General features: G+C 46.1%; 1 protein-coding gene across 1 annotated transcript in view; it reads left to right on the plus strand.

The window, feature by feature from the left end:
- KCNJ5 (potassium inwardly rectifying channel subfamily J member 5) overlaps positions 1-14,912 on the plus strand; it is a 241,303-nt gene that overhangs the window by 35,556 nt on the left and 190,835 nt on the right. The gene's annotated exons all lie outside the window — the stretch shown is intronic.

Consider the following 14,912-nt stretch of genomic DNA (forward strand, 5'->3'; position numbering starts at 1 on the left):
CTGATCTATGGAGTTATGGGGACATCTCTGCCCTCCCCTCCTGATCCCTGACTAGGACTTGGGGACAAACAAAGGAGACGCCATCCTTACATTGAGCCCAGTGCCTCCTGGGAGAGGACTCTGGGAGTTTGATTATTACTGGGCGGTTGCTGTCATTGCCATGCGGTGCAGACACAGTCACAGAACCCCATAGTAATGTACATCTTCAGTGCTTCTCATTGCTTTGGTTTAAGGCGCTCCCAATCCCCTTGGTCCTAACATGGATTAAAGGAACTGAAACACTCTTGGGGGCTGGCAGCTGACCAAGCCTTGCAGACTCCGTTGGAATTTCTGGTTAGACAGCAATCTGATCTCCAAGAAGAAGCTCCCCATCTGAACACTCGGGTTACCCATCATTCGTGGGCCAATGGAACTCGGAGCTTCAAGCAAACAGAGACATAGTCGAGCCTTGCCTCCTGCAAGGTCTGGACAGTCATGCTGGAGGAGATCTTTGCCCTCCTGTTATGACTCTTTGATGGAGTGGCGGTGCGCATCCATGCTTGGTGGCTATTTCCCAACAGCAGATGTACAGCAACGCAATGAAACTGCAGATTTAAAGGGCCAGATCCTACTCCTGTTGAAGCCAATGGGAGTTTTGCCACTCTTTTTAGTGAAAGAAGCATCTGCCCCAAACTGTTCTGAAGAGGGGAAAAACACCAATATAAAGGCTTAACCATTCTTATTGGTCATCCCCTTGTCTTACTGGCTCAGTCATTAATAATCGATCTAATAACACTTTTATGTAGCACTTTTCAACTTCAAAGCATGCTAATCCATCAGCTACTCCTCCCAACACCCCTCTGAGGCAGGTAAATAAATTCTCTGGCAGGGCTCCAAATACCCCCATTTCTCTCCTCCCCAGTTTCTTTCAATAGGTGGGTCTCCTTGAGTGCTCGTGCTCCAGAAAGGTGCTCTAGATGCCCTGGAGAGAGGCATCTGCCCTGTGATGACTGAAGGGGATGGATTTCTCGAAGAAAGCCCAGTCTGCCCAATGCAAAAGGAAAGCCAAATACTCTGGGGATATTATTCAGAGTGGTCTTTTCAGCAACCCTATCAGCTACCAGCTGTCTCATGGTCCCATCTAGCTCACATGTATTTTCTCATGGGCCCATAAGCTTAATAGCCTAAGTCAATAGCCTGTTCTGTTGTCCCAGTTGTTTCTTCTGCCCCTTTGACTGGCATTCCAGCACCAGCAAGCAAGGTGGTGGAGTCATCTGCAGTTGTCCTGTGCTTTTTCACAGGCTAGACAGTCAATACGAGCACATGATACATTTCAAGCCATGTGCTTTCACTGCTGGGGCCACCTAATTAATTCTTAAAGGAAGGAAATTGCAAGTGAAGTGTAATACCAACAAAAGGTGCTCGATTGGCAGCCCCTGAGACCAGAACCCTCTGTTTCTCCATAGAACAGCATGGAAAGCCTCAGCTCCAAACTTGCTTCCTTTTAGCAAAGAATCTGAGGACTGACCATGTCTGGCCACTAAACTCTTCTCTCATCCCAAAATGCCTCGGTGCCTGACTCATCCCAATATCACTCTCCAAGTTGGCGGTTGAGGCATATTGGGATAATAGGACAGTGCAGCAGCCGTATCTGGTCAGTCCTTGGCCTCTCTTCAGATGAGGAGCCAATTAATGCCAGTTATGGCGGTGGTAACTTTTCAGTGTGGACCCCTGTCAACTGGGAACTAGATCGAGCTCCACCAGCAGATTTCACATGTCCCACCAACTCAACCATAAGTAGCAGAGGCTGGAAGGAGAATTGATAGGGTGTTGTTGGCTCATCAATTGGGGACAATCCCATGAAGGGGAATTTGGAAGTCCCCAAAATGGGACTTCTCTAGTGTCTAGGTGTCTTTAGGATATGCATTCACGCACTGCTCTGCAAATTCTTCCTGATACCTCTCAGGGCAGATACTTGCAGACAAGAAGAACATTGCTGTGTGGGGGAAGGTTTCCTGTAACCGGATAGCCCAATACTTCCCCCATGGCAAGCCCTCAGGGTAAGACACCTGCAGTGAAAATACCACATTGAGAAGAAGTTGTCTGTTGTGTGACTTGGACGGCAGGGGAAACAAAGCCAAATTCTCATTGGAAGGAGTAAAGCTCATTACTTTCGTCGAGTTTAGCAGCTTTGGCCAGATCAGTGACCAAGGATTGTTACAAAATGAGAGGGGCAGGGAAGGTGACTGCCAGAGTATTGCTTGGTTCACCAGAAAATGTGAGGCACTGATGGTCTGTGCCAAGAGCAGTTCCTCCTTCCACTCACTGTAAGCTGGGTGGATTAATGAATAACACGTGGTTCCAGGTGGTCCAGCCCTGACAGGGTGATGGAGCAATAAGTCTGAATCAGAGCAGTGAGCAGCACAGCTGATTGTAGCCTGTGGCAGGACCTAGGAGCAGAGGCGATTGGCAAAGAGTCAGAACAGGGAAATGAACAGGGAAATGAAACCCAGGAGTCCTGAATCCCCTTCCCCTATTCTAATTATCAGACAGTACAGTCTTCATTCTGTGGGCTAAGATAAGCATACAGTAGGAGGCAAGAGGAAGGGGAAAGTACGATGCTTCTTCTGTAGGCTTTCATTGGCAGCGACTGGGATTTCCTTATATTGACAGCTGTGGACACATCAGCCGCACGGCCCTGCTACTTCCCCAGTTCAGTCCTAAGCAAAGCGATACAGACTCTGGGCCGCAGGTGTCCCATGAGTCCAAGGCTGCCACGCCTAGGGCTGATCTTACAAACCCACAGAGTTTAGATCTGACTCCAGCCTTCTCCAACATAGGTGTTTGGAGACGTGATTTTTGATTTGATAGCTGAAGAAATGAGCCAACCATGATATTTGGGGGTGTTTAGACTGTACAGTCCAGATCTCCCACTAGTGTAACTCGACACAGCTCCACTTTACACCAGCTGAAGTTCTGAGGTTAGGTTTTGATATGGGTTCATCTCTGGGCAGGGCCAGCTCCGGGCCCCAGCATTCCAAGCAGGTGCGTGGGGCAGCAGTGAGAAAGGGACGGCAGTTCCTCTGGCCGCGGCAGCAATTCGGCTGCAGCTTCTCCCTTTTGTCGGCCGCGGCAGCAAATCGGTGGCAGCTTCTTCCTTTTGCCGACCATGGCAGTAGTTTTTTTTTTCACTGCTTGGGGCGGCAAAAACTGTAGAGCCGGCCCTGCCTCTGGTCAAGTCAGGCTTCTGTGAGAGACACAGGAGTTCACATCCTTCATTTCTTTTTGAAGGGCTTAAAGTCAGCAATGAGTTACAGCCCAGTGACCAGGCATCTTAATTTGATACAAGTACAAAGCATCTGTTCCTTATAGTACATACCATCCCGTAACAAACCTCCTCAGCTCAGACAGATTAAAGTGACACCAAGCCCCAAAAGAAGGGCGTGTTTCATCTCAGACGCTGTGTTTTTCTCCCTCCCCTCCCCTCTGCTGCCTTCTCATCTACCCACACACAGACAAAGAGGAATAGATTTAGATAACTAGCAGAAGTTTAAGTCATAGTAGATGGTATAAGAAGCATCTAATCTAAACTCAGTAGTATTCAGCGGTAAGAGTCAGTAAGTCCTATGGCCTGTGTTATGCAGGAGGTCAGACCGGATGATCACAATGGTCCCCATCTGGCTTTATAAATCTAAGGATGAATCTATTCCTGGCTGTGTCACTGAGCTTGATCAAGTCATGTTACTGCTCTGTGCCTCAGTTTCCCCATCTGTAAACTTGAGATCATAACCCACTTTTTCAAAGTGCTTGCAGAGCTGGGAATAAAAAGCTCTACCTAAGTTCAGTGCAAAGCATTATTTGTCTCGCTGGAGCCACCTGTCACTTTACAATTCTTTCAAAGCAGCTGACAATAGGCTGGATTGTCATGGTTGCTCATCTGGAAGTTCTGAATGGATCAAATTCAGGGTGGGGCCTTTTGAATCAGGGGTTCACCTCCCTGCGGATGCCCCCAGGTGTGTCTGTTTTTGTCTTGAAAGCCTCTATTTTCAGCTCAGCCCACTGTTGACCATTTTGACCTTCCTTTTTCACCAGCTCTTACTTGGGGAGTCATTCCATTCTCTGCCTGTTGTCCTGCTAGCTTTCGTAGAGTGGCTGCATCTTCTGTGCTGTTAGACCCAGAGTCTGGGGAGGTGGGGCGTTATTAGCAGTATTATTATTATTTTTACTTTGGACAACATCCCAGTTGCCTAGAAACAGCATTAATAGAACAGAATCCGTCCCCAGGGTGCATTGCTACATTATGCTTCTCACAGAGCCTTTCTTTTGAGGATCTCAAAGCACTTTCTCAGCATTAATAAATGAAATTCCTCCATGCCCCAAGGAGGTGGGGGAATGTCATTATTCTTGTTTTGCAGGGAGCCAGAGAAGGCCAAAGAAAGATGAAAGGCTTGGGTTGAAATCCCGGCTCCACGAAGCCAATCCCACCCCTGCTCTCCCATGCAATTTGTGGGGGAGCCGAAAAGCATGTTATCAGTATCTTGCCCAGTATCACTTGGGGCCCTATCCAACTCCCACTGAAGCCAATGGAAAGCCTCCCACCCCCTTGGCTTGTCATGGGCTGGATTGAGCCCACGGTGAGCAGCAGGTTGAGCACAGAAGAGAGCAGCAGCCCTCAAGTTGTGCAAAGTGCCATCTAATTATTTCTCGGTGGTGGGAATGTGGTACCAGAGTAGGGTGACCAGGAAGCCAGTGTGAAAAATCAGGACGGGGGTGGGGGATAATAGGCGCCTATATAAGACACCACTCCCGTATATCCTGGGAGGAGTGGTAGATACGCTGGAGGGGAGGGATAGGATACAGAAGGACCTAGACAAATTGGAGGATTGGGCCAAAAGAAATCTGATGAGGTTCAATAAGGATAAGTGCAGGGTCCTGCACTTAGGATGGAAGAATCCAATGCACGGCTACAGACTAGGGACCGAATGGCTAGGCAGCAGTTCTGCGGAAAAGGACCTAGGGGTGACAGTGGACGAGAAGCTGGATATGAGTCAGCAGTGTGCCCTTGTTGCCAAGAAGGCCAATGGCATTTTGGGATGTATAAGTAGGGGCATAGCGAGCAGATCGAGGGACGTGATCGTTCCCCTCTATTCGACACTGGTGAGGCCTCATCTGGAGTACTGTGTCCAGTTTTGGGCCCCACACTACAAGAAGGATGTGGATAAATTGGAAAGAGTCCAGCGAAGGGCAACAAAAATGATTAGGGGTCTAGAGCACATGACTTATGAGGAGAGGCTGAGGGAGCTGGGATTGTTTAGTCTGCAGAAGAGAAGAATGAGGGGGGATTTGATAGCTGCTTTCAACTACCTGAAAGGGGGTTCCAAAGAGGATGGCTCTAGACTGTTCTCAATGGTAGCAGATGACAGAACGAGGAGTAATGGTCTCAAGTTGCAATGGGGGAGGTTTAGATTGGATATTAGGAAAAACTTTTTCACTAAGAGGGTGGTGAAACACTGGAATGCGTTACCTAGGGAGGTGGTAGAATCTCCTTCCTTAGAGGTTTTTAAGGTCAGGCTTGACAAAGCCCTGGCTGGGATGATTTAACTGGGACTTGGTCCTGCTTTGAGCAGGGGGTTGGACTAGATGACCTTCTGGGGTCCCTTCCAACCCTGATATTCTATGATTCTATGATTCTATGATCAGGACTGTCCCTATAAAATTGGGACATCTGGTCACCCTATACCAGAGGTAGCATGGCCAGCCTACAAATAGGCTGGGAATGGCTACTGGTACTGAATGGCTAGGAATTCCATATCTCCTATTCTGTTACCTTCTCTACCTTGCCCTCAGCCCGCCTGTGCGTGCCCACCCAGTTCTTCCACTTTGCCTTTCAGATTACAAGCTCTCTTGGGAAGTGGCTGTCATTGATTATACATTAGTATAGCACACAGAACCATGAGGCCCGACCTGCTTGTGACATTTAGGCAGTACTTTAATATAAATGTTAAATCATAATAGTACTACTAACAAGTAATTCATGGAATAATAGACTTTAGGTGGTAGCTTTGCCATAAATTCCAAGGTCAGCAGGACTCACTGAAAATTAGTCTTGTTAATTAATAAGTGTAATTAGTTACACTTTAAAAAGACATCATATTTTTGTGTGATATTACTGGCATCAAATAAAGCCTTGATTTGAAATAACCCACTATTTTCCGAGCTGAAAGTTGCAGATATTTCTGATACATGCTGCATAGTAACTTGTGTGTTTAACAGAGGGTTCTGCAAAAATCATGGGAAGTGGCCAGTTTGGTATCTTTTGTATCGGCCTTATTTCTGAAGGTCACAGACATTAGAAATGACCACTCAAAGAATGATTGTGTTACAGCTGAGTGAGCGTGTGAAAAAGCTCCGGTAGGGAAGGCAGTAAGAACAGGTTGGATGGCAGGTATGACCACATCTGGTAATAAACAATCAGGCAAAGAGAAATACCAGCTGTTCTGCAACAACCTTTCATCAGCACTGGAGAAAAGATGGAAGACTTGATGTGGCTTCATGGACATTAGACTCTGTAAATGTGTTGTAAAAAGAGAGTGGTTAATGAATAGAACTAGCTGGAAAAGGGAAATCCCTTTCTACCAAAACAAATCATGTTTTTGAGGAAAAAAAATTTCTCCCAAAACAGGTGAAAAGTCACAAGTGTGAACTTTTAGCAGGAAGGGGTTTCAAGGAAAACTCCATCTTGGGAGAACTGAAATGGAATTTTTCAGCTTCCCAGCTGCCTGCAGGTAGAAAGTGAACTTGACAAGAGCCTTCAAGCCCATTTGCCAGAGAGGCACTCAACCTCCTTGCCTCACCTCCAGCTCCAGAAACCAGAGAGGCAGAGCGGCTCCCTGCCTGGGAGGTGGATAAGCAGAAAGGTTCTCAGCCTCTCTTGCCCCGGTGCTGGGGGAAGGTAGAGAGGCTGGGCACATGGGATCTCTGTCTGTTTGGCACTGGAGCTGTAGGGGAGGCTGAGAGCCAGGGAGGGCAGAGGATCTGGGCGCTTAGCCTGGGCAGAGGATCCGGGCACTTAGCCTTGGCAGCCCTCCTGGCAGGTTTTTGTCAATTTCCCTTTCTGCCTGAAGGACAAGTGCTTTCCAGCCGAGCAGTCAGGAAGCCATCATTTCAATTTGCCTGATGGAAAGTCAACATTTTAAAACAAAATTTAAAATTTTCCCACAGCAAATTTTGATTTTTGTGAAAGGGCATTTTCCATTGGAAAATTATTCTGGCAGAAAATTCCTGACCATCTCTATTGTTGGCGTCAGTGTGGCCCAGGAGATAGGGCACCATCCTGGCAGTCAGAAAATCTGAGTCCTTTTACTCACCTGCTGGGTGACCTGGAATAAGTCTGTATGCCTCTGTCACCCCTCTCACCCCTTGTCTACTTAGACCGTAGTCTTTGGGACAGAAGCTGTCCCTTACTATACGTTTGTGCTGTGCCTAATACAAAGGGGGCCCAACTTCACTGGGACTTCAGCATGCATAAGTACCATGCTGAATTGGGGCCTGAGTGCTGACTGCCATGAGACAGATGGTCATTCTTATCTCTTGTGGCAGGGAGTTCCACAGTCTGCATCAGACTCCTGTGAAAGTTCTGTTTCACACACTCACAGGTGTCTTTCCATGGCACCAGCGGAATGGAGCTGCCACCATGAGGAAGGAGTGATCATCCTCAAAAAGAGATTGTCTCTACCTACCTGAGTGCCCATCTTGTGGACAATATATGCCAGAATATATTTACTTAGTGCAGCAGTCCATGCTGCTGTAGAATGAGGTAAATGCACAGCATCAGATCCTGCATCGGATTTGTTTCTACATACATCCAAAGTCTGCTCCATGCACACAACTATGTAAAATATCCATATGTGGTACTTGGGTAAATATCATTTTTCAATAAGGCTTCTAGCTAGTGCTTCATCCTTTTTTTTTAAAGCCCCCCCTCTACAACACTGGAATAAGATGTGTGTGTTTGTTTTCAGGGGGTGTTCAGGATAGCATGAAATCAGCATGGCACGCAAGCCCCCTCTGCTGGTTAAAGCAGGGACCACTAGAGGTGATTGTTTACCAGCACTATACGGGTGGGGGGAAGTTCAAAACAAAAAGTTGAAATCCTCAGCCTCAGAGGTTTGCATTTTTGCAAATTGTCCAGTCTGATGACAAAAAACACACCCAAACTTCATGGCTTTGGTTTGAAATTTGGAAGAGTTTCTCAAGTCAAAAATGTGATATTCAAAATTTCCTTTTGTGCCCAAATCCTTTACCCCTGCCAACATGCAGAGTCGGATAGGCTGAGTGCTTTTAATGGGAAAATGACCATTTTGCAGAAATGTTGGGGAGAGGAAGGGAGGGAAAACATTTTGGGGTCATTAAATGGCCCAAAACAAAGAAATGCCAGAAAAAAAAGTGTCCGTTTTGCAATAGACTTTTGCATTCATGCATAAGGTGGGAGGTGTTGAGAAGATAGTAAGACATTGCCAAAAGTTGAAGCACACATAATGAAAGCTTGTGTGACACTCATCATCTTTGGCTGACATGCTGGGGATTGAACCAGGGCTCTCCCCATCTGAAAGTGTGAACTGCAACAGCTTGACCTAAAGAGTCAGTTTCTATAGCTCTGTCAGACTTATTGGCTCTGGTTTGGGATCCATGTGGAACTTGTCCCACACACTTACCAGTGAGTTACATTTGCTTCTTTGGCTCTGATTTAAAGCTTTAAGACTGGGAGGAGGATGCAGTTCAAGCACTGATCTCTGTTACGCCAGTGTAAATCGGGGTAACTCCACTGAGTTCAGGAGAGTAATCCCTGATTGAAAACAGTTTTAATGAGATGGGAATCTGGCCCAAGTATACAAAGGAATTTTCTTGGCACAGATGGGTGAGTCACTGATATATAATCATACAACAAATTCGTAGCCATTCTGATAGTACAGCAATTCAGTTTCAATAGCTGTCTTGGCATGACAAGGTATATGAGAGTTGCCAGAGTGAATGCATCAGTTTCCTGTGTGTAGGCCTACATTCATTCTACAAGGTTTCAGTGGTATTTTTAGTGTGGAAAGATCGTACCCTGGGGCAATTTAAGTGCTGAGATGACGACACAGCTCAACAATCCCTCGAGATCTTGTGACATACAGAATCTTGGGGGGCTGGGGGGGACACATCAGCGAGGCCGCGTTGTCTCGGCCAACTTTTTGTCCATTCTGCTTCTGTTGAACTTCCATGTTCAGAACAGGTGAGAGTTGTGCTAGCCCCCAAAAGGGTAGAGGTGGGCTAAGCCAAGAGCAGAACAGCCTTGAACTAAGCAAGTGCTGGATAAGCTTCCCCAGTGACTCCTTGCCTACAACACCATGTAGGGGATTTATTGCTCCAAGCTCCGTGCTCCTTTGACGCTGCTGCACATCCAAATAAGTGCTTATTGGACCATTGCATGGCACATCGCACATGCAAAGCTGGATTTCTGAACATAGCAAGTGCCTGCCCAAATTGTGCAGTGATCACTTAGGTGCTGGCCTATTTAAAAAATGTTCCCCAAAAGCAAATCTTTTTGCTGGCACTTCCCCACAACTGATTCCTCCTCAGCCCTTTTGAAAGCTTCAGGATTCCCTGGGGATGCTTGTACACTACCCAGCTGGTATACTAATAGGATTAAGCATCTTCCTGGTTATTGGCTCCTCCCTGCTCCCTCCAGCCAGCAGCCCAAAATCCAAATGACCTCTGTTCAAACAGTTATGTTAAAGGAATTGTCTGGACTGAGTTTCTGAGGCTGCAGAGTTCTCTACTGCACAGGGATGTTATGAAGTTAGATAAATTAAAGATTGTGCAGTGCTCTGATACTACAGTGATGGAGGCTGTATACAGAGCTGGATGCATTTGGGGGGGCAAATAGAAATTTAGCTGAAAATGTATTTTTGGGAGTTCCAAAACTGTTCATGAATTTGGGTCAAATGTGACAAATAGTTTTAAACAGAAAAACCTGAACAATCAAGACGTCTCAATGTTTCATTTTGGCTTTTCATTTCAAAACAGCATTTTGTTTTCAAATATGGCCAATTTAAACACACTCACGCCCCCGCAAAAGGGGGTGAAAAACACCTGAAAATTTTTCAAATGAAAATGAAATACTAGGGGGAAAAAAACCCATAATGACTTGACTGAAACATTTTGGTTCACTAGAAACACATAGAAAACCCCCAAAATTTTTGTTTTGAGTTGACCTGAAACATTTCAGTTGATTCAAAGACCTTTTTTTCTTCTTCTTTTTTTTTTTTTTTTTTGATTCAATGAAAAATTTAGAAAAAAAATTGTTTGGGTTTGAATCAAAATGGATTTTTTTTCCAGATTGTTCGATTCAGCTGCCGAATTCAAAATCAGTTATTCACTCAGCTCTAGCCAGATAAATCACTTAGATACACTGAATGAACTTGAGATCTTTGATCCCAAAGCACAGAACTCTACCATTTGAGCAAAAAGGAGTTATTCCCTTAGCAGGCAGGAACAGTAGGAGGCTGTCATCCTGTGTGTACCAGTAGAGGCAGATGCAAAGCACGACTTTACAAACATATTACGCAAGCCATACACTATTGGCAGCTCAGCCCCATAGCAAATGCATGACTAATTCCATCCTGTGCAGATAGGCAATGAAAATAAGTGATGGGGAAAGCCCCTTTGCTCCCAGAGTACTGGGAATGTGGAGGAGGTAGAAAGGGGAAGGCTGGAACCCACAGGACGTTTTGTCCTTATTGCCTGAGCCAGACAATGACTGTAATTTTACACTTATAAATTCATATTGGGGGATTGCTGAATAGGTCTGTAATTGCCTTCAGGATTACTCTGTATGAGGGATAGGGAGAACATTCCCAGAGTTATTGGATGTCATCTCACTACAGACTGAACAGAGGGAAAGCATTCCAAGCGCAGCTATGACATATCTATGTGTGGGAGGAGAGGCTTTCAAGCTGCAGTCTTCCTCCGCCGAGACTGTTACAAGGTCAGCTGGCGCTGCAGATGCAAATATGCCGAGAACAAGATGTACAGATGTGCTGGGAGGCAGGGACCCAGGCATGCTGGCATCATCAACAGACCTGGATCCTGGCCAAGGTAGATGGCAAGGAAGACGCAGCGAGGTTCATAAAAATGTGCTTTGCTGCACAGATCTATCAGAATTCACCTTCTCACTGCATTGCATCATTTGACATTTTGGAGTCCTGGCTTCAGCAGACTCTCTGAATTTTATTTGGAGGGAGAGAAGACTCTTCTTATTAACGTGCTACATATTCCCACAGCAGTGATCAGAGGCTATTGTAGGCCTAGCGAATCGACTATTGGCCTATGCATCAGAAAACCTAAATTGTATTCCTGACTTTGCCACTGATCTGCTGTGTGACCTTGGGCAAATCATTTCATGTCTCTGTGCCTGTTTGCCACACACCCCCTTTGTCTGCCTAGAGGAATATGAATATGCTACTATTGATAAATAATACATCTTACAATGCTTATTTCCATCTATATGCCAGCATGAATGGGAGTGTTATATATAGTTAGATTAAGTTTAGAATTGGTTTTACTATTGTGCATTAGAAATACTTCTATAGAATATCATAGTATTTTTCTCCTTTTAATAAAGGCTAAATTCTGTTGGAGACATGAAAAGTCCTAATATTAATATAATATTAATATAATTAATATTGCCTCTATTTCCCTCCATCACGCCTATATCAGCCCACTTAGCCTTCCAACAGATGAGTTTTGGATGCAGTTCTTTGCATATAGAAGGTGTCTGTATTAAATTTCTTTGGAATGAAATACCATCTCCAAGGGTTAGATCAAGGTATAGGCACTAGGGACCTGTGATTAGGGGCCCAGCTCTTGGAGTCATGTGATAAGAGCAGGATCTCAGACGTGAGTTTCACCCATGTGGGTGCAAGAAAAAGCTTGAAAGTATAGTCCAAATCTGGGATATTTGCCAGAGTGTGAAGACCGCCTGAAACAGTAGCTCTTAGAGGTGTGCACTACCCCATGCAGCTCAGTGGGGTGTTAACTCCAAGTCTCACTGCTCTTGCGGGGCCCTAGCAATCACCATCCCAGCAATGGACTCTGTGGGGCAAGAGAAGAGCATACAAGGCCTGGCCTATGCTTCCAAGCAGATACATTCCAGCTGATGAGGTTAATCCTGGGATTTTCTATGCTGCAACACCTGTCTCTCCAGCAGGGAGAAGAGACCCCTGCAGCTGGTCCTAGGGAGGAAAAAGAGATTCCCAGTCTTCTGTGGAAGGGGAGTGAGGATCCGTGCCAATCCAGGTAGGGGGACAGGGACACAGCACAGGGGTGGAGTCATGGAGGATCCAAGCTGCGTTGTACCTGGGCTGTCAGATTGCCTTAACCCGAACCGGCTGTCTCCATCTGAGGTCAGAGGCAGAAAGCACAGACACTTCCCCTCCTCTGCCCCTTTAAGCTTATGCAGATCCTAATATCCATCAAAAGAAAACTGAGTCAGCACAGAGAGCTGAATGACCCAGGCCTCAGTGATCAAGCAAAGTCAGATACCTCCTCCACTGAGCTCATCTCCCGCTGGGCTTCTCAGCCTCGAGCCGCTTCTTCCTGGCCAGCATGGCAGGGGCTGTCCTGATCTTGTGTCAGCTGAACATTTCTGGCCAGGCCAGCTCGTCTGAACCCCACTCTAATGTCTCAGGGTGACACAATCAAATGAAACCTCTGCCTAGACTGGACTCAACATGGAGAGCTACAATATAAAGGAAGTGGCCCCAATTCTGGGTTCCCATCTGTTTACTTGACACTGCAGTGGCTGTAGAAAAGACGGCTTAGCTGCCCACCTGGGAACGTGGCTGCAGCCATATAAAATTCCAGAGCAGCTACACCTGCTTTCTTCAGGGTGACACTGGGTCTGGAACAGGGTGGCTTGCCCCATGGACAGGAAAGCCTGGGGCTAAGCCAACCCTGATTCCAGAATGAGCCCCACCTGAGATGAATCAGGAGATTCCAATATAAAAAGAAAGCGTCCCCCCCCTCCCAGGAGGTGGGGAGAGGAGAGGAGAGGAGATAAGATAAGATAAGATACTATACTTCAGTAATGTTGGTAAGTGCTGCAGGGAACAAGAAAGTGTTGGAATCAGCTGAAGGAAAGTGCCAGAAGCAGGAGAGAGTGAGGAATACTCTCCCGGCAGGGAAACCAGGGGAGAGAACCTATCCAAACAGAGAGAGACTGGAAAGACCTGTGAAGAGAACAAATTCTGGTGAAGGAAATGCTAGGAAGGAGAGAGACAGTCCCTCAGGGAGGTGGGGCTGTGCCAAGAAGAAATGAGGTTGACAGCTGTGTGAGTTTGTATTCTATGTTTGAAAGATTTTGTGTTATTTTGGATTACTGGGAGAGAGACTAAACTAGGGTTGGAGTCTGGAGGGCCAGTATGTACCTGAGATGTAAATAAACGGGTCCCCTTGTGGGGGTGGTTTGAGTTACCTTTGAAGTGTGAGCTCTTAAAGGAGCCCTGAAAAGGGGGGAAATGAGGGAGGGTGCTGTAGAGTGACCTCTGGCCATGAGGGGGTGCTCAGGGGCTGGCTGCCCATGGTACAGGGTCCTATGGTCTAGGGTTCGGCTCCTCCACAGAACGCTCTGCTCTTCTGATAGAGATGGGCAGTCTCCCTGGTGTAGCGTGTTCACTGCTGAGCACTCAAGAGGTTGACCTAGGTCTTCACCAGGGATGGGAACACTGATTTCAGGGGTAGAGGAGTAACTCCCTCCAATTCCTTGAATGCCTGCTCATTTCTGGAGCTGAGCTTTTTCTATGTTTCTATACCGTTTGCTTTCCTTTCATTGTTACTTACACTTTCAGCAGCATCTGTCTCCAGCCAGGACCAGAAATGACTGTGCTGGAAAAGCCTATTCTCAAGTTGTCATAAATATAAAGGGAAGGGTAAACACCTTTAAAATCCTTCCTGGCCAGAGGAAAAACCCTTTTACCTGTAAAGGGTTAAGAAGCTAGGATAACCTCGCTGGCACCTGACCAAAATGACCAATGAGGAGACAAGATACTTTCAAAGCTGGAGGGGGGGACAAACAAAGGCTTTCTCTGTCTGTGTGATGCTTTTGCAGGGAAAAGAAAAGGAATGGAGTCTTAGAACTAAGTAAGTAATCTAGTTAGATATGCGTTAGATTCTGTTTTGTTTAAATGGCTGATAAAATAAGATGTGCTGAATGGAATGTATATTCCTGTTTTTGTGTCTTTTTGTAACCTAAGGTTTTGCCTAGAGGGATTCTCTGTTTTGAATCTGATTACCCTGTAAGGTATTTACCATCCTGATTTTACAGAGGTGATTCTTTTTTTTTTCCTTCAATTAAAATTCTTCTTTTAAGAACCTGATTGCTTTTTCATTGTTCTTAAGATCCAAGGGTTTGGGTCTGTGTTCACCTATGCAAATTGAGGATTTTTATCAAGCCTTCCCCAGGAAAGGGGGTGTAGGGTTTGGGAGGATTTTGGGGGGAAAGACGTTTCCAAGCAGGCTCTTTCCCTGTTATATATTTGTTAGACACTTGGTGGTGGCTGCAATAAAGTCCAAGGGCAAAAGGTAAAATAGTTTGTACCTTGGGAAGTTTTAACCTAAGCTGGTAAAAATAAGCTTAGGGGGTTTTTCATGCAGGTCCCCACATCTGTACCCTAGAGTTCAGAGTGGGGAAAGAACCTTGACATAGATGACAGGAACACGGTCTAGAACAGAGCTTGTAGGTGCAGAGAACAGGACCCTTCAGCTGGGTCCATTCTGGGGGGCAGTGAGCCAGACAACCACGTCTGCACTTCACTCCACGTCCCCAGCCAGCCTTATGACATAAGTCATTGCTGACCCACCCGCAAGCAGTAACATAACCAAAATCTCAGACT

The sequence above is a fragment of the Chelonia mydas genome, chromosome 22 (assembly GCF_015237465.2).
Source record: "Chelonia mydas isolate rCheMyd1 chromosome 22, rCheMyd1.pri.v2, whole genome shotgun sequence".
In the NCBI taxonomy this organism is placed as follows: Eukaryota; Metazoa; Chordata; order Testudines; family Cheloniidae; genus Chelonia; species Chelonia mydas.